This window comes from Scyliorhinus torazame, chromosome 22, assembly GCF_047496885.1.
Source record: "Scyliorhinus torazame isolate Kashiwa2021f chromosome 22, sScyTor2.1, whole genome shotgun sequence".
Lineage (NCBI taxonomy): Eukaryota > Metazoa > Chordata > Chondrichthyes > Carcharhiniformes > Scyliorhinidae > Scyliorhinus > Scyliorhinus torazame.
The window spans coordinates 107,392,779-107,409,408 of NC_092728.1; positions in this window are offsets into that span (position 1 = coordinate 107,392,779).

The following is a 16,630-nucleotide window of genomic DNA, read 5'->3' on the forward strand; positions in this document are numbered from 1 at the left end:
ACGGACCACCCTGACGACCCTGCAAAGTCCTCCTTACTAACATCTGGGGGCTTGTGCCAAAATTAGAAGAGCTATCTCAAGCCTGACATAGTCATACTCACGGAATCAGATAATGTCCCAGACTCCATCATCCCTGGGTATATCCTGTCCCGGTGATGACAGCACGCTGCTATAGGGCAGCACAAGTGGCTAGCACTGTGTCTTCACAGCGCCAGGGTCCCAGGTTCGATTCCCTGCTGGGTCACTGTCTGTGCGGAGTGCATGTTCTCCCCGGGTCTCTGCCTGGGTTTCCTCCGGGTGCTGCCCGGTTTCCTCCCACAGCATCAAAGCCATGCAGGTTATGTGGATTGGCCATGCTAAACTGCCCTTAGTGTCCACAAAAGGTTAGGAGAGGTTATTGGGTTACGGGGATAGGGTGGAAGTGAGGGCTTAAGTGGGTCGGTGCAGACTCGATGGGCCGAATGCCTCCTTCTGCACTGTATGTTCTATGTATACAGACAGGAAGGCTGGCTGGGTCCTCAAGGACAATGCTGCTAGGCTGAGACTGCAGTAGGCATTGAGGGAACCAACAAGAGGGAAAAAAATACTTGACCTCACTCCTCACCAACCTGCCTGCTGCAGATGCATCTACCCATGGTCCATGACAGTATTGGTAGGAGTGACCATCGTAAAGTCTTTGTGGAGACAAAGTCCTGTCTTCACATGGAGGATATTCCCCTGTCGGGGAAGGCCCCGGAGCCGGACAGCTTCTCCGGCAGTTTTATAAGGTGTTTGTGACAGAGTAGGCACCTCACTTATTGAGGCTGTTTAGTGAGGCGGTGGTGGAGGAGGAGTTGCCATAGACCCTGACATAGACGTTGATTACACTGATCCCGAAGAAGGGGAAGGATCCGCTGGAGTGTGGGCCATACAGGCCCGTCTCAGTGTTGAGTAGTGAAGTGACACCGCTGGCTAGGTTGTTGGCGTGTAGTGTGAAGGGCTGTTAAATGTGGTGATGACAGGGTGGCGCAGTGGTTAGCACTGCAGTCTCATGGCGCCAAGGTCCCAGGTTCGATCCTGGCTCTGGGTCACTGTCCGTGTGGAGTTTGCACATTCTCCCCGTGTTTGCGTAGGTTTTGCCCCCACAACCCAAAGATGTGCAGGGTCGGTGGATTGGCCATGCTAATTTGCCCCTTAATTGGAAAAAATGAATTGGGTACTCTAAATTTATTAAATAAAATGTGGTTATGACTCTGGGGGTGGGGGGGGAGGGGGGGGGCAGACTCCGGAGGTTATTGTTTCAATGGATGCGGAGAAGGCCTTCGATTGGGTGGAGTGAAGGTATTTATTTGAAATTCTGGGAAGGTTTGGGTTTGGGCCGGAATTTGTGGCTGGGTGCGTCTGCTGTATGTGGCAAGAGTGCACCCGAGCGAGATGAGATGGGTTCAGCAGGCCTTGGATTGGAACGTGCCAGGAGTGCCCGCTGTTGTCGCTGTTATTCGCACTGGTAATTGAACCCTTGGTGATGACCCTCTGGGGGTCTGCGGAGTGGTGAGTGTTTGTGAGGGAGAGCAGGGAGTACCGGGTGTCGTACACGGACGACCTGTTTGTGTCGGACCAGCTGGAGAGGATGAGCAGGATCATGGGACTGTTAGAGAGGTCTGTGGACTTCTCCGGGTTTAAGTTAAATGTTGGGAAGAACGAGGCGTTTCCGGTGAATGTGGCGAGGCGGGAGGCCAATTTGGGAGCATTACTATTTAAGGTAGCTGGAGAAAGGTTGAGGTTTTTGGGGAATCGGGTGACACGAGAGTGGGCCATGATGCACCGCTGGAATCTGACAGCGTTAGAGGAGGTTAAGGGGTATTTTAAGAGATGGGACACTTTACACTCGACGTTGGCACGGAGGATGCAGGTGGTAAAGATGAATGTGCTGCCAAGGTTCCTGTTTTTCAGAATCTCCCGATCTTTCTACCTCAGGCCTTCCGGAGGGTAGAGGCACTTATCTTGGACTTCATATGGGCGGGGAAGGTTCCAAGGGTGAAGAAGTCGAGACAGAAAGGGGGGGGGGGGGTTAGTGCTCCCGAACCTGCTGCACTATTATTGGGTGGCGAATGTGGAGAAGGTGAGGCGATGGCAGGGGGGGGTTGGAGTGTGTCAGGATGGAAGAGTGGTCCGGTCTGAGGGCCACGGTGACGGCTCCGCTCCCGTTAGCCCCAGGGAAATACATGGGGAGCCCGGAGGTACAATCGACGGCCGGGGTGTGGAACCAGCTGAGGAGGCATTTTAAGTTGGAAAGGATGTCGGTGCTGACGCCACTGTGTGGGTGCCACATGTTCAAGCTGGGGCAGATAGATGGGATGTATGGGAAATGGAGGGAGGGAGGCAGAGCTGAAGCGGGTTAGGGACTTGTTCTCGGAAGGAAAGCTTGTGGGCCTGGGCGGGCTGCGGGAGAGGTTTGAGTTAGCGTGGGGCAGTGAGTTCAGCTATATGCAGGTGAGTGACTTTACACAAAAAGAGAGGAGAGCATGTCCCAAGCTGCACTCTGTTGGAGCAACCGCTGCTCCCAGGTGAGTTGTGGGAGGGCAGGATATATACAATATAATAATAATCTTTAAGAACTATTGGATTGGATTTGTTTATTGTCACGTGTACCGAGGTACAGTGAAAAGTATTTTTCTGCGAGCAGATCATTAAGTACATGGGAAGAAAAGGGAAGAAAAGAAAATACATAATAGGGCAACACAACATATACAATGTAACTACATAAGCACTGGCATCGGATGAAACATACAGGGTGTAGTGTTAATGAAGTCAGTCCATAAGAGGGTCATTTAGGAATCTGGTGACAGTGGGGAAGAAGCTGTTTTTGAGTCTGTTCGTGCGTGTTCTCAGACTTCTGTATCTCCTGCCCGATGGAAGAAGTTGGAAGAGTGAGTAAGCCGGGTGGGAGGGATCTTTGATTATACTGCCCGCTTTCCCCAGGCAGCGGGAGGTGTAGATGGAGTCAATGGATGGGAGGCAGGTTTGTGTGATGGACTGGGCGGTGTTCACGACTCTGAAGTTTCTTACGGTCCTAGGCCGAGCAGTTGCCATATCAGGCTGTGGTGCAGCCTGATAGGATGCTTTCTATGGTGCATCTGTAAAAGTTGGTAAGGGTTAATGTGGACATGCCAAATTTCCTTAGTTTCCTGAGGAAGTATAGGTGCTGTTGTGCTTTCTTGGTGGTAGCATCGACGTGGGTGGACCAGGACAGATTTTTGGAGATGTGAACCCCTAGGAATTTGAAACTGCTAACCATCTCCACCTCGGCCCCGTTGATGCTGACAGGGGTGTGTACAGTACTTTGCTTCCTGAAGTCAATGACCAGCTCTTTAGTTTTGCTGGCATTGAGGGAGAGATTGTTGTCGCTACACCACTCCACTAGGTTCTCTATGTCCCGCCTGTATTCTGACACGTCGTTATTCGAGATCCGGCCCACTATGGTCGTATCGTCAGCAAACTTGTAGATGGAGTTGGAACCAAGTTTTGCCACGCAGTCGTGTGTGTACAGGGAGTAGAGCAGGGGGCTAAGTACGCAGCCTTGCGGGGCCCCGGTGTTGAGGACTATTGTGGAGGAGGCGTTGTTGTTCATTCTTACTGATTGTGGTCTGTTGGTAAGAAAATCGAGGATCCAGTTGCAGAGTGGGGAGCCAAGTCCTAGGTTTTGGAGCTTTGATATGAGCTTGGCTGGGATTATGGTGTTGAAGGCGGAGCTGTAGTTAATAACTAGGAGTCTGATGTATTCGTTGTGGGGGAGAGGGTAAAAGGGGAAACTTTGTATAAACTGGACTGTGATTTTCTGTACTGCGTATTTTATTTTTTGCTGCTGTTACAGTGTTTGGAATAAAATACCTTTTAAAAAAAATAAACAACCGAAGACACTGGATACTGCAGCGGCTATGGGCATTGACAATATTCCAGCAATAGTACCGAAGACTTGTGCTCCAGAACTTGCCGCACCCCTAGCCAAGCTGTTCAGAACAACTACAACACTGGCACCTACACACCTGCTTTGTGTGTCCTGTACACAAAAAGCAGGACAAATCTAACCCGCCCAATGGGTTCACTCGATCATCGTGATGGAAGTCATCAACAGTGCTATCGAGCACGGTGGCGCAGGGGTTAGTGTTGCTGCCTATGGCGCTGAAGACCCGGGTTTGATCCCGGTCCCGGGTCACTGTGTAGAGTTTGCACATTCTCCCCGTGTCTGCGTGGGTTTCACCCCCACAACCCAAAGATGTGCAGGGTAGGTGGATTGGCCACGCTAAATTGCCCCTTAATTGGAAAGAAAATAATTGGGTACTCTAAAAAATTTTTCTTTTAAAGTGCAATAACCTGCTCAATGATACTCCGTCTGGGTTTCACCAGCGTCACATACAGGGGGCAGCACGGTAGCACAGTAATTAGCAAGATGCACTGCAGCAACCCGCCAAGGTTCCTTCGTCAGCACCTTCCAAACCCACGACCACTACCATCAGGGGCTGGTTTAGCACACTGGGCTAAATCGCTGGCTTTTAAAGCAGGCCAGCAGCACGGTTCAATTCCCGTACCAGCCTCCCCGAACAGGCGCCGGAATGTGGCGACTAGGGGCTTTTCACAGTAACTTCATTTGAAGCCTACTTGTGACAATAAGCGATTTTCGTTTCATTTTTCATTAGAAGGACAAGACCAGCAGATCCTTGGGAATCTCACTACTTGGCCATCCGCAGCCAGCGGGACATCACCTATCCAAGGGTTTCAATGATATTTCCCCTCAGAACTCCAGAGTGGCGAGCTATTCTACTCAATCTCTCCTCATAGACTTTATTCCCAGCAAAGTTGATAAGTGGGGAGATAGAGAGCTTAGTGGCATGGTGTAAAGACAAAAATCTCCCCCCTCAACATCAGCAAAACTAAGGAGCTTGTGATTGACTTCAGGAAGCAAAGTACTGTACACACCCCTGTCTCGATTAACAGGGCCGGGGTGGAGATGGTTGACAGCTTCAAATTCCTAGGGGTGCACATCACCAACAATCTGTCCTGGTCCACCCATGTTGATGTTCCGACCAAGAAAGCACAACAGCGTCCATACTTCCTCAGGAAACTAAGGAAATTCGGCATGTCCACACTGACTCTTACCAACTTTTACAGATACATCATAGAAAGCATCCTATCTGGCTGCATCACAGCCTGGTTTGGCAACAAGACCGTAAGAAACTTCAGAGAGTCATGAAGACCGCCCAGTCCATCACACAAACCTGCCTCCCATCCATTGGCTCTGTCTACTCCTCCCGCTGCCTTGGGAAAGCGGGCATCATAATCAAAGATCCCTCCCACCCGGGTTCCCTCTTCCATCGGGCAGGAGATACAAAAGTTTGAGAACACGCACAAACAGTTTCAAAAACAGCTTCTTCCCCACTGTTGCCAGATTCCTAAATGACTCTTATGGACTGAACTGATCTCTTCACATAACTTTTCTACTGAGTAGTGCTACACCCGATATCTATGCGTTTACATTGTGGAACTTCAGAGTTCCAGGGTCCCGGGTTCAATTCCTGGCTTGGGTCGCTGTCTGCGCGGAGTCTGCACGTTCTCACTGTGTCTGCGTGGGTTTCCCTCCAGGTGCTCCGGTTTCCTCCCACAAGTCCCGGAAGATGTGCTTGTTAGGTGAATTGGACAATCTGAATTCTCCCTCTGTGTACCCGAACAGGTGCCGGAATGTGGCGACGAGGGGATTTTCACAGTAACTTCATCGCAGTGTTAATGTAAGCCTGCTATAAAGATTATTATTATCCGTATGTCCAATGTACGGAGCAACGTGGCCGGAGCGCCGTGTCCGGAGAGATGTGTCCGGACCGGTCTGACCAGAGCAGTCTGTCCGGAGCAACGTGGCCGGAGCGGCGTGTCCGGACCGGTCTGTCCGGAGCAACGTGGCCGGAGCGGCGTGTCCGGACCGGTCTGTCCGGAGCAACGTGGCCGGAGTGGTGTGTCCGGACCGGTCTGTCCGGAGCGATGTGGCCGGAGCGGCGTGTCCGGACCGGTCTGTCCGGAGCGATGTGGCCGGAGCGGTGTGTCCGGACCGGTCTGACCAGAGCAGTCTGTCCGGAGCAACGTGGCCGGAGCGGCGTGTCCGGACCGGTCTGACCAGAGCGATGTGGCCGGAGCGGTGTGTCTGGACCGGTCTGACCAGAGCAGTCTGTCCGGAGCAACGTGGCCGGAGCAGCGTGTCCGGACCGGTCTGTCCGGAGCAACGTGGCCGGAGCGGCGTGTCCGGACCGGTCTGTCCGGAGCGATGTGGCCGGAGCGGTGTGTCCGGACCGGTCTGACCAGAGCAGTCTGTCCGGAGCGATGTGGCCGGAGCGGTGTGTCCGGACCGGTCTGACCAGAGCAGTCTGTCCGGAGCGGTGTGTCCGGACCGGTCTGTCCGGAGCGATGTGTCCGGAGCGGCGTGTCCGGACCGGTCTGTCCAGAGCAGTCTGTCCGGAGCGGCGTGTCCGGAGCGATGTGGCCGGAGCGGTGTGTCCGGAGCAGTATGGCTGGAGCGGCGTGTCCGGACCGGTCTGACCAGAGCAGTCTGTCCGGAGCGGCGTGTCCGGAGCGGTCTGTCCAGAGCAGTATGGCTGGAGCAACGTGGCCGGAGCGGCGTGTCCGGACCGGTCTGTCCGGAGCGATGTGGCCGGAGCGGTGTGTCCGGAGCGGTCTGACCAGAGCAGTCTGTCCGGAGCAACGTGGCCGGAGCGGTGTGTCCGGACCGGTTTGTCCGGAGCGATGTGGCCGGAGCGGCGTGTCCGGACCGGTCTGTCCAGAGCAGTCTGTCCGGAGCGGCGTGTCCGGACTGGTCTGTCCAGAGCAGTCTGTCCGGAGCGATGTGGCCGGACTGGTCTGTCCAGAGCAGTATGGCCGGAGCGGCGTGTCCGGACCGGTCTGTCCAGAGCGATGTGTCCGGACCGGTCTGTCCGGAGCGATGTGGCCGGAGCGGTGTGTCCGGACCGGTCTGACCAGAGCAGTCTGTCCGGAGCAACGTGGCCGGAGCGGCGTGTCCGGACCGGTCTGTCCGGAGCGATGTGGCCGGAGCGGCGTGTCCGGACCGGTCTGTCCAGAGCAGTCTGTCCGGAGCGGCGTGTCCGGACTGGTCTGTCCAGAGCAGTCTGTCCGGAGCGATGTGGCCGGAGCGGTGTGTCCGGAGCAGCGTGTCCGGACCGGTCTGTCCAGAGCAGTATGGCCGGAGCGGCGTGTCCGGACCGGTCTGTCCAGAGCAGTATGGCCGGAGCGGTGTGTCCGGACTGGTCTGTCCAGAGCGATGTGGCCGGAGCGGTGTGTCCGGACTGGTCTGTCCAGAGCAGTATGGCCGGAGCGGTGTGTCCGGACCGGTCTGTCCAGAGCGATGTGGCCGGAGCGGTCTGTCCAGACCGGTCTGTCCAGAGCAGTATGGCCGGAGCGGTGTGTCCGGACCGGTCTGTCCAGAGCAACGTGGCCGGAGCGGTGTGTCCGGACCGGTCTGTCCAGAGCGATGTGGCCGGAGCGGCATGTCCGGAGCTGTCTGACCAGAGCAGTCTGTCCGGAGCGGCGTGTCCGGATCGGTCTGTCCAGAGCAGTATGGCCGGAGCGGTGTGTCCGGACTGGTCTGTCCAGAGCAGTCTGTCCGGAGCGGCGTGTCCGGAGCGGTGTGTCCGGAGCGGCGTGTCCGGACCGGTCTGTCCAGAGCAGTATGGCCGGAGCGGTGTGTCCGGACTGGTCTGTCCAGAGCAGTCTGTCCAGAGCAGTATGGCCGGAGCGGTGTGTCCGGACTGGTCTGTCCAGAGCAGTCTGGCCGGAGCGGTGTGTCCGGACCGGTCTGACCAGAGCAGTCTGTCCAGAGCGATGTGGCCGGAGCGGTGTGTCCGGACCGGTCTGTCCAGAGCAGTGTGGCCGGAGCGGCGTGTCCGGAGCAGCGTGTCCGGACCGGTCTGTCCAGAGCAGTATGGCCGGAGCGGTGTGTCCGGACTGGTCTGTCCAGAGCAGTATGGCCGGAGCGGTGTGTCCGGAGCGACGTGGCCGGAGCGGCGTGGTCGGAGCGGCGTGTCCAGAGTGGCATTTCCAATCCTCTCAGCGAGCCCTGTGGTGAAGCCTCCCCCAGTCCATTGACCGTGCGCCTCCCTGTGACGTCATCACAGCTTCTGGAGCCCAACCGCCAACGTTGGTGACGTAAAGGGGTCGAATGATGTCACGCAGTGGGCGGTGCCGGATGATGTCACGCGGTGGGCGGGCCGTATGATGTCACACGGTGGGCGGGCCGAATGATGTCACGCGGTGGGCGGGGCCGCATGATGTCACGCGGTGGGCGGAGCATGACTGCAGTCAGTTGGAGCTGAGGGGAGTGCGGATCGAGAGGGTTCACCCGGAGGCCTCGAGAGCCCGGCCCCAGGTCAGCGAGAGCCCGGCCGCGGCTTCCCCCAGGGCAGCGCTCGGAAGCTTCTGCTCAGACAGTGAGGCCCCCACATCCCCCCACACCCCTCCCCCCCCCCACCCCCTCCCCCTCCCCCCCCCCCCCCCACATGCCCTCCCCCCCCCCCCCCCACATGCCCTCCCCCCCACACCACATCCCCCCCCCACACCCCCTCCCCCCCCACATCCCCTCCCCCCCCCACATCCCCTCCCCCCCCACACATCCCCTCCCCCCCCCACACATCCCCTCCCCCCCCCACACATCCCCTCCCCCCCCCACACATCCCCTCCCCCCCCCACACATCCCCTCCCCCCCCCCACACATCCCCTCCCCCCCCACACATCCCCTCCCCCCCCCCACACATCCCCTCCCCCCCCCACACATCCCCTCCCCCCCCCACACATCCCCTCCCCCCCCCCACACATCCCCTCCCCCCCCCACACATCCCCTCCCCCCCCCACACATCCCCTCCCCCCCCACACACATCCCCCCCCCCCATCCCCTCCCCCCCCCCATCCCCTCCCCCCCCCCCATCCCCTCCCCCCCCCCATCCCCTCCCCCCCCCCATCCCCTCCCCCCCCCCATCCCCTCCCCCCCCCCCATCCCCTCCCCCCCCCCCATCCCTCCCCCCCATCCCCTCCCCCCCCCCACACATCCCCTCCCCCCCCATCCCCTCCCCCCCCCCCCACACATCCCCTCCCCCCCACACACATCCCCTCCCCCCCCCCCCCCACACATCCCCTCCCCCCCCCCACACATCCCTCCCCCCCCCCCCACACATCCCCTCCCCCCCCCCCACACATCCCCTCCCCCCCCCCACACATCCCCCCCCCACATCCCCTCCCCACATCCCCTCCCCCCCACATCCCCTCCCCCCCACATCCCCTCCCCCCCACATCCCCTCCCCCCCCACATCCCCTCCCCCCCCCACATCCCCTCCCCCCCCCACATCCCCTCCCCCCCCCACATCCCCTCCCCCCCCCACATCCCCTCCCCCCCCCCCACATCCCCTCCCCCCCCACATCCCCTCCCCCCCACATCCCCTCCCCCCCCACACATCCCCTCCCCCCCCACACATCCCCTCCCCCCCCACACATCCCCTCCCCCCCCACACATCCCCTCCCCCCCCCACACATCCCCTCCCCCCCCACACATCCCCTCCCCCCCCACACATCCCCTCCCCCCCCACACATCCCCTCCCCCCCCACACATCCCCTCCCCCCCCACACATCCCCTCCCCCCCACACATCCCCTCCCCCCCACACATCCCCTCCCCCCCACACATCCCCTCCCCCCCCACACATCCCCTCCCCCCCCCACACATCCCCTCCCCCCCCCACACATCCCCTCCCCCCCCCACACATCCCCTCCCCCCCCCACACATCCCCTCCCCCCCCCACACATCCCCTCCCCCCCCCACACATCCCCTCCCCCCCCACACATCCCCTCCCCCCCCACACATCCCCTCCCCCCCCACACATCCCCTCCCCCCCCCACACATCCCCTCCCCCCCCACACATCCCCCCCCCCCCACACATTCCCCCCCCCCCACACATCCCCCCCCCCCCACATCCCCCCCCCCCCATCCCCCCCCCCCCACACATCCCCCCCCCACACATCCCCCCCCCACATCCCCCCCCCACACATCCCCCCCCCACACATCCCCCCCCCACATCCCCCCCCCCACACATCCCCCCCCCCCCACACATCCCCCCCCCACACATCCCCCCCCCCACACATCCCCCCCCCACACATCCCCCCCCCCACACATCCCCCCCCCCACACATCCCCCCCCCACACATCCCCCCCCCACACATCCCCCCCCCCACCATCCCCCCCCCCACACATCCCCCCCCCCACACATCCCCCCCCACACATCCCCCCCCACACATCCCCTCCCCCCTCACATCCCCTCCCCCTCACATCCCTCCCACATCCCTCCCCCTCACATCCCCTCCTCCCCCCATCTCCTCTCTCCCCCCCATCTCCTCTCTCTCCCCCCCATCTCCTCTCTCTCCTCTCCCCCCCATCTCCTCTCTCTCCCCCCCATCTCCTCTCTCTCCCCCCCATCTCCTCTCTCTCCCCCCCATCTCCTCTCTCTCCCCCCCCATCTCCTCTCTCTCCCCCCCCATCTCCTCTCTCTCCCCCCCCCCCATCTCCTCTCTCCCCCCCCATCTCCTCTCTCCCCCCCCCATCTCCTCTCTCCCCCCCCATCTCCTCTCTCCCCCCCCCATCTCCTCTCTCCCCCCCCCATCTCCTCTCTCCCCCCCCATCTCCTCTCTCCCCCCCCATCTCCTCTCTCCCCCCCATCTCCTCTCTCCCCCCCCATCTCCTCTCTCCCCCCCCCATCTCCTCTCTCCCCCCCCCATCTCCTCTCTCCCCCCCCCATCTCCTCTCTTCCCCCCCCCATCTCCTCTCTCTCCCCCCCCATCTCCTCTCTCTCCCCCCCCATCTCCTCTCTCCCCCCCCATCTCCTCTCTCCCCCCCCATCTCCTCTCTCCCCCCCCCATCTCCTCTCTCCCCCCCCATCTCCTCTCTCCCCCCCCCATCTCCTCTCTCCCCCCCCCATCTCCTCTCTCTCCCCCCATCTCCTCTCTCTCCCCCCCATCTCCTCTCTCTCCCCCCATCTCCTCTCTCCCCCCCCCTCCATCTCCTCTCTCCCCCCCCCTCCATCTCCTCTCTCCCCCCCCCCCATCTCCTCTCTCCCCCCCCCCATCTCCTCTCTCCCCCCCCCCCATCTCCTCTCTTCCCCCCCCATCTCCTCTCTTCCCCCCCCATCTCCCCTCTCTCCCCCCCATCTCCCCTCTCTCCCCCCCATCTCCCCTCTCTCCCCCCCCCCATCTCCTCTCTCTCCCCCCCCATCTCCTCTCTCTCCCCCCCATCTCCTCTCTTCACCCCCCATCTCCTCTCTACCCCCCCATCTCCTCTCTTCCCCCCCCATCTCCTCTCTTCCCCCCCCATCTCCTCTCTTCCCCCCCCATCTCCTCTCCCCCCCCATCTCCTCTCCCCCCCCATCTCCTCTCCCCCCCCATCTCCTCTCCCCCCCCCATCTCCTCTCCCCCCCCATCTCCTCTCCCCCCCCATCTCCTCTCCCCCCCCCATCTCCTCTCCCCCCCCCATCTCCTCTCCCCCCCCATCTCCTCTCCCCCCCCATCTCCTCTCCCCCCCCATCTCCTCTCCCCCCCCATCTCCTCTCCCCCCCCATCTCCTCTCCCCCCCCATCTCCTCTCCCCCCCCATCTCCTCTCCCCCCCCATCTCCTCTCCCCCCCCATCTCCTCTCCCCCCCCATCTCCTCTCCCCCCCCATCTCCTCTCCCCCCCATCTCCTCTCCCCCCCCATCTCCTCTCCCCCCCCATCTCCTCTCCCCCCCCATCTCCTCTCCCCCCCATCTCCTCTCCCCCCCCATCTCCTCTCCCCCCCCATCTCCTCTCCCCCCCCCATCTCCTCTCCCCCCCCATCTCCTCTCCCCCCCCCATCTCCTCTCCCCCCCCCATCTCCTCTTCCCCCCCCATCTCCTCTCCCCCCCCCATCTCCTCTCCCCCCCCCATCTCCTCTCCCCCCCCCCCATCTCCCCCCCCATCTCCCCCCCCCCCCATCTCCTCCCGCCCCATCTCCTCCCGCCCCATCTCCTCCCCCCCATCTCCTCCCCCCCCATCTCCTCCCCCCATCTCCTCCCCATCCACTCCCCCCCATCTCCCCATCCACTCCCCCCCCCCCCCATCTCCCCATCCACTCCCCCCCCCCATCTCCCCATCCACTCCCCCCCATCTCCCCATCCACTCCCCCCCCCAATCTCCCCATCCACTCCCCCCCCCATCTCCCCATCCACTCCCCCCCCCATCTCCCCATCCACGCCCCCCATCCCCTCCCCCCCCATCCCCTCCCCCCCCATCCCCTCCCCCCCATCCCCCATCCCCTCCCCCCATCCCCTCCCCCCATCCCCTCCCCCCATCCCCTCCCCCCATCCCCTCCCCCCATCCCCTCCCCCCATCCCCTCCCCCCATCCCCTCCCCCCATCCCCTCCCCCCATCCCCTCCCCCCATCCCCTCCCCCCATCCCCTCCCCCCATCCCCTCCCCCCATCCCCTCCCCCCATCCCCTCCCCCCATCCCCTCCCCCCATCCCCTCCCCCCCATCCCCTCCCCCCCATCCCCTCCCCCCCATCCCCTCCCCCCCATCCCCTCCCCCCCATCCCCTCCCCCCATCCCCTCCCCCCCCCCATCTCCTCTCTCCCCCCCCCCATCTCCTCTCTCCCCCCCCCATCTCCTCTCTCCCCCCCCCATCTCCTCTCTCCCCCCCCCATCTCCTCTCTCCCCCCCCATCTCCTCTCTCCCCCCCCATCTCCTCTCTCCCCCCCATCTCCTCTCTCCCCCCCCATCTCCTCTCTCCCCCCCCATCTCCTCTCTCCCCCCCCCATCTCCTCTCTCCCCCCCCCATCTCCTCTCTCCCCCCCCCATCTCCTCTCTCCCCCCCCATCTCCTCTCTCTCCCCCCCATCTCCTCTCTCTCCCCCCCATCTCCTCTCTCTCCCCCCCATCTCCTCTCTCTCCCCCCATCTCCTCTCTCTCCCCCCATCTCCTCTCTCTCCCCCCATCTCCTCTCTCTCCCCCCATCTCCTCTCTCTCCCCCCATCTCCTCTCTCCCCCCCCATCTCCTCTCTCCCCCCCCCTCCATCTCCTCTCTTCCCCCCCCCCCATCTCCTCTCCCCCCCCCCCCCATCTCCTCTCTCTCCCCCCCCCCCATCTCCTCTCTCTCCCCCCCCCCATCTCCTCTCTCTCCCCCCCATCTCCTCTCTCTCCCCCCCATCTCCTCTCTCTCCCCCCCATCTCCTCTCTCTCCCCCCCATCTCCTCTCTCCCCCCCCCTCCATCTCCTCTCTTCCCCCCCCCCCATCTCCTCTCCCCCCCCCCCCATCTCCTCTCTCTCCCCCCCCATCTCCTCTCTCTCCCCCCCCCCCCATCTCCTCTCTCTCCCCCCCATCTCCTCTCTCTCCCCCCCATCTCCTCTCTCTCCCCCCCACATCTCCTCTCTCTCCCCCCCATCTCCTCTCTCTCCCCCCCATCTCCTCTCTCTCCCCCCCATCTCCTCTCTCTCCCCCCCATCTCCTCTCTCTCCCCCCCATCTCCTCTCTCTCCCCCCCCCCATCTCCTCTCTCTCCCCCCCCCATCTCCTCTCTCTCCCCCCCCCATCTCCTCTCTCTCCCCCCCCATCTCTCTCTCTCCCCCCCCATCTTCTCTCTCTCCCCCCATCTCCTCTCTCTCCCCCCATCCTCTCTCCCCCCCATCTCTCTCTCCCCCCCATCTCCTCTCTCTCCCCCCCATCTCCTCTCTCTCTCCCCCCCCATCTCCTCTCTCTCTCCCCCCATCTCCTCTCTCTCCCCCCCCATCTCCCCTCTCTCCCCCCCATCTCCCCTCTCTCCCCCCCATCTCCCCTCTCTCCCCCCCATCTCCCCTCTCTCCCCCCCATCTCCCCTCTCTCCCCCCCATCTCCCCTCTCTCCCCCCCATCTCCCCTCTCTCCCCCCCATCTCCCCTCTCTCCCCCCCATCTCCCCTCTCTCCCCCCCATCTCCCCTCTCTCCCCCCCATCTCCCCTCTCTCCCCCCATCACCCCTCTCTCCCCCCATCTCCCCTCTCTCCCCCCCATCTCCCCTCTCCCCCCCCCCATCTCCTCTCTCCCCCCCCCCATCTCCTCTCTCTCCCCCCCCATCTCCTCTCTCTCCCCCCCATCTCCTCTCTCTCCCCCCCCATCTCCACTCCCCCCCCATCTCCTCTCCCCCCCCCATCTCCTCTCCCCCCCCATCACCTCTCCCCCCCCATCTCCTCTCCCCCCCCATCTCCTCTCCCCCCCCATCTCCTCTCCCCCCCCATCTCCTCTCCCCCCCCATCTCCTCTCCCCCCCCATCTCCTCTCCCCCCCCATCTCCTCTTCCCCCCCATCTCCTCTTCCCCCCCATCTCCTCTTCCCCCCCATCTCCTCTTCCCCCCCATCTCCTCTTCCCCCCCATCTCCTCTTCCCCCCCATCTCCTCTTCCCCCCCATCTCCTCTTCCCCCCCATCTCCTCTCCCCCCCCATCTCCTCTCCCCCCCCATCTCCTCTCCCCCCCCCATCTCCTCTCCCCCCCCATCTCCTCTCCCCCCCCATCTCCTCTCCCCCCCCATCTCCTCTCCCCCCCCATCTCCTCTCCCCCCCCCATCTCCTCTCCCCCCCCATCTCCTCTCCCCCCCCATCTCCTCTCCCCCCCCATCTCCTCTCCCCCCCCATCTCCTCTCCCCCCCCATCTCCTCTCTCCCCCATCTCCTCTCCCCCCCATCTCCTCCCCCCCCCCATCCCCCCCCCCCATCTCCTCCCCCCCCCATCTCCTCCCCATCCACTCCCCCCCATCTCCCCATCCACTCCCCCCCCCCCCATCTCCCCATCCACTCCCCCCCCATCTCCCCATCCACTCCCCCCCCATCTCCCCATCCACTCCCCCCCCATCTCCCCATCCACTCCCCCCCCCCCAATCTCCCCATCCACTCCCCCCCCATCTCCCCATCCACTCCCCCCCCATCTCCCCATCCACGCCCCCCCATCCCCTCCCCCCCCATCCCCTCCCCCCCCATCCCCTCCCCCCCCATCCCCTCCCCCCCCCATCCCCTCCCCCCCCATCCCCTCCCCCCCCATCCCCTCCCCCCCCATCCCCTCCCCCCCCATCCCCTCCCCCCCCATCCCCTCCCCCCCCCATCCCCTCCCCCCCCATCCCCTCCCCCCCCCATCCCCTCCCCCCCCATCCCCTCCCCCCATCCCCTCCCCCCCCCATCCCCTCCCCCCCCATCCCCCCCATCCCCCATCCCCCCCATCCCCAATCCCCCCCATCCCCAATCCCCTCCCCCCATCCCCTCCCCCCATCCCCTCCCCCCATCCCCTCCCCCCATCCCCTCCCCCCATCCCCTCCCCCCATCCCCTCCCCCCATCCCCTCCCCCATCCCCTCCCCCCATCCCCTCCCCCCATCCCCTCCCCCCATCCCCTCCCCCCATCCCCTCCCCCCATCCCCTCCCCCATCCCCTCCCCCCATCCCCTCCCCCCATCCCCTCCCCCCATCCCCTCCCCCCATCCCCTCCCCCCATCCCCTCCCCCCATCCCCTCCCCCCATCCCCTCCCCCCATCCCCTCCCCCCATCCCCTCCCCCCCATCCCCTCCCCCCATCCCCTCCCCCCATCCCCTCCCCCCATCCCCTCCCCCCATCCCCTCCCCCCATCCCCTGCCCCCATCCCCTCCCCCCCATCCCCTCCCCCCATCCCCTCCCCCCCATCCCCTCCCCCCATCCCCTCCCCCCCATCCCCTCCCCCCCCATCCCCTCCCCCCCCATCCCCTCCCCCCCATCCCCTCCCCCCATCCCCTCCCCCCCATCCCCTCATCCCCCCCATCTCCCCATCTCCTTCCCCCCATCCCCTTCCCCCCCAGCTCCACATCCCCTCCCCCCCCCCACATCTCCCCATCCCCTCCCCCCCCCCAGCTCCACATCCCCTTCTCCCCCCCCCCCAGCTCCACATCCCCTTCTCCCCCCCCCAGCTCCACATCCCCTTCTCCCCCCCCCATCTCCACATCCCCTTCTCCCCCCCATCTCCACATCCCCTTCCCCCCCACATCCCCTCCCCCCCCATCTCCACATCCCCTCCCCCCCCATCTCCACATCCCCTTCCCCCCCACATCCCCTTCCCCCCACATCCCCTTCCCCCCACATCCCCTTCCCCCCCACATCCCCTTCCCCCCCCACATCCCCTTCCCCCCCCACATCCCCTTCCCCCCCACATCCCCTTCCCCCCCACATCCCCTTCCCCCCCACATCCCCTTCCCCCCCCCACATCCCCTTCCCCCCCCACATCCCCTTCCCCCCCCACATCCCCTTCCCCCCCCACATCCCCTTCCCCCCCCACATCCCCTTCCCCCCCCACATCCCCTTCCCCCCCCACATCCCCTTCCCCCCCCACATCCCCTTCCCCCCCCACATCCCCTTCCCCCCCCACATCCCCTTCCCCCCCCACATCCCCTTCCCCCCCCACATCCCCTTCCCCCCCCCCACATCCCCTTCCCCCCCCACATCCACTTCCCCCCCCACATCCACTTCCCCCCCACATCCCCTTCCCCCCCCACATCCCCTTCCCCCCCCCACATCCCCTTCCCCCCCCCCACATCCCCTTCCCCCCCCCCACATCCCCTTCCCCCCCCC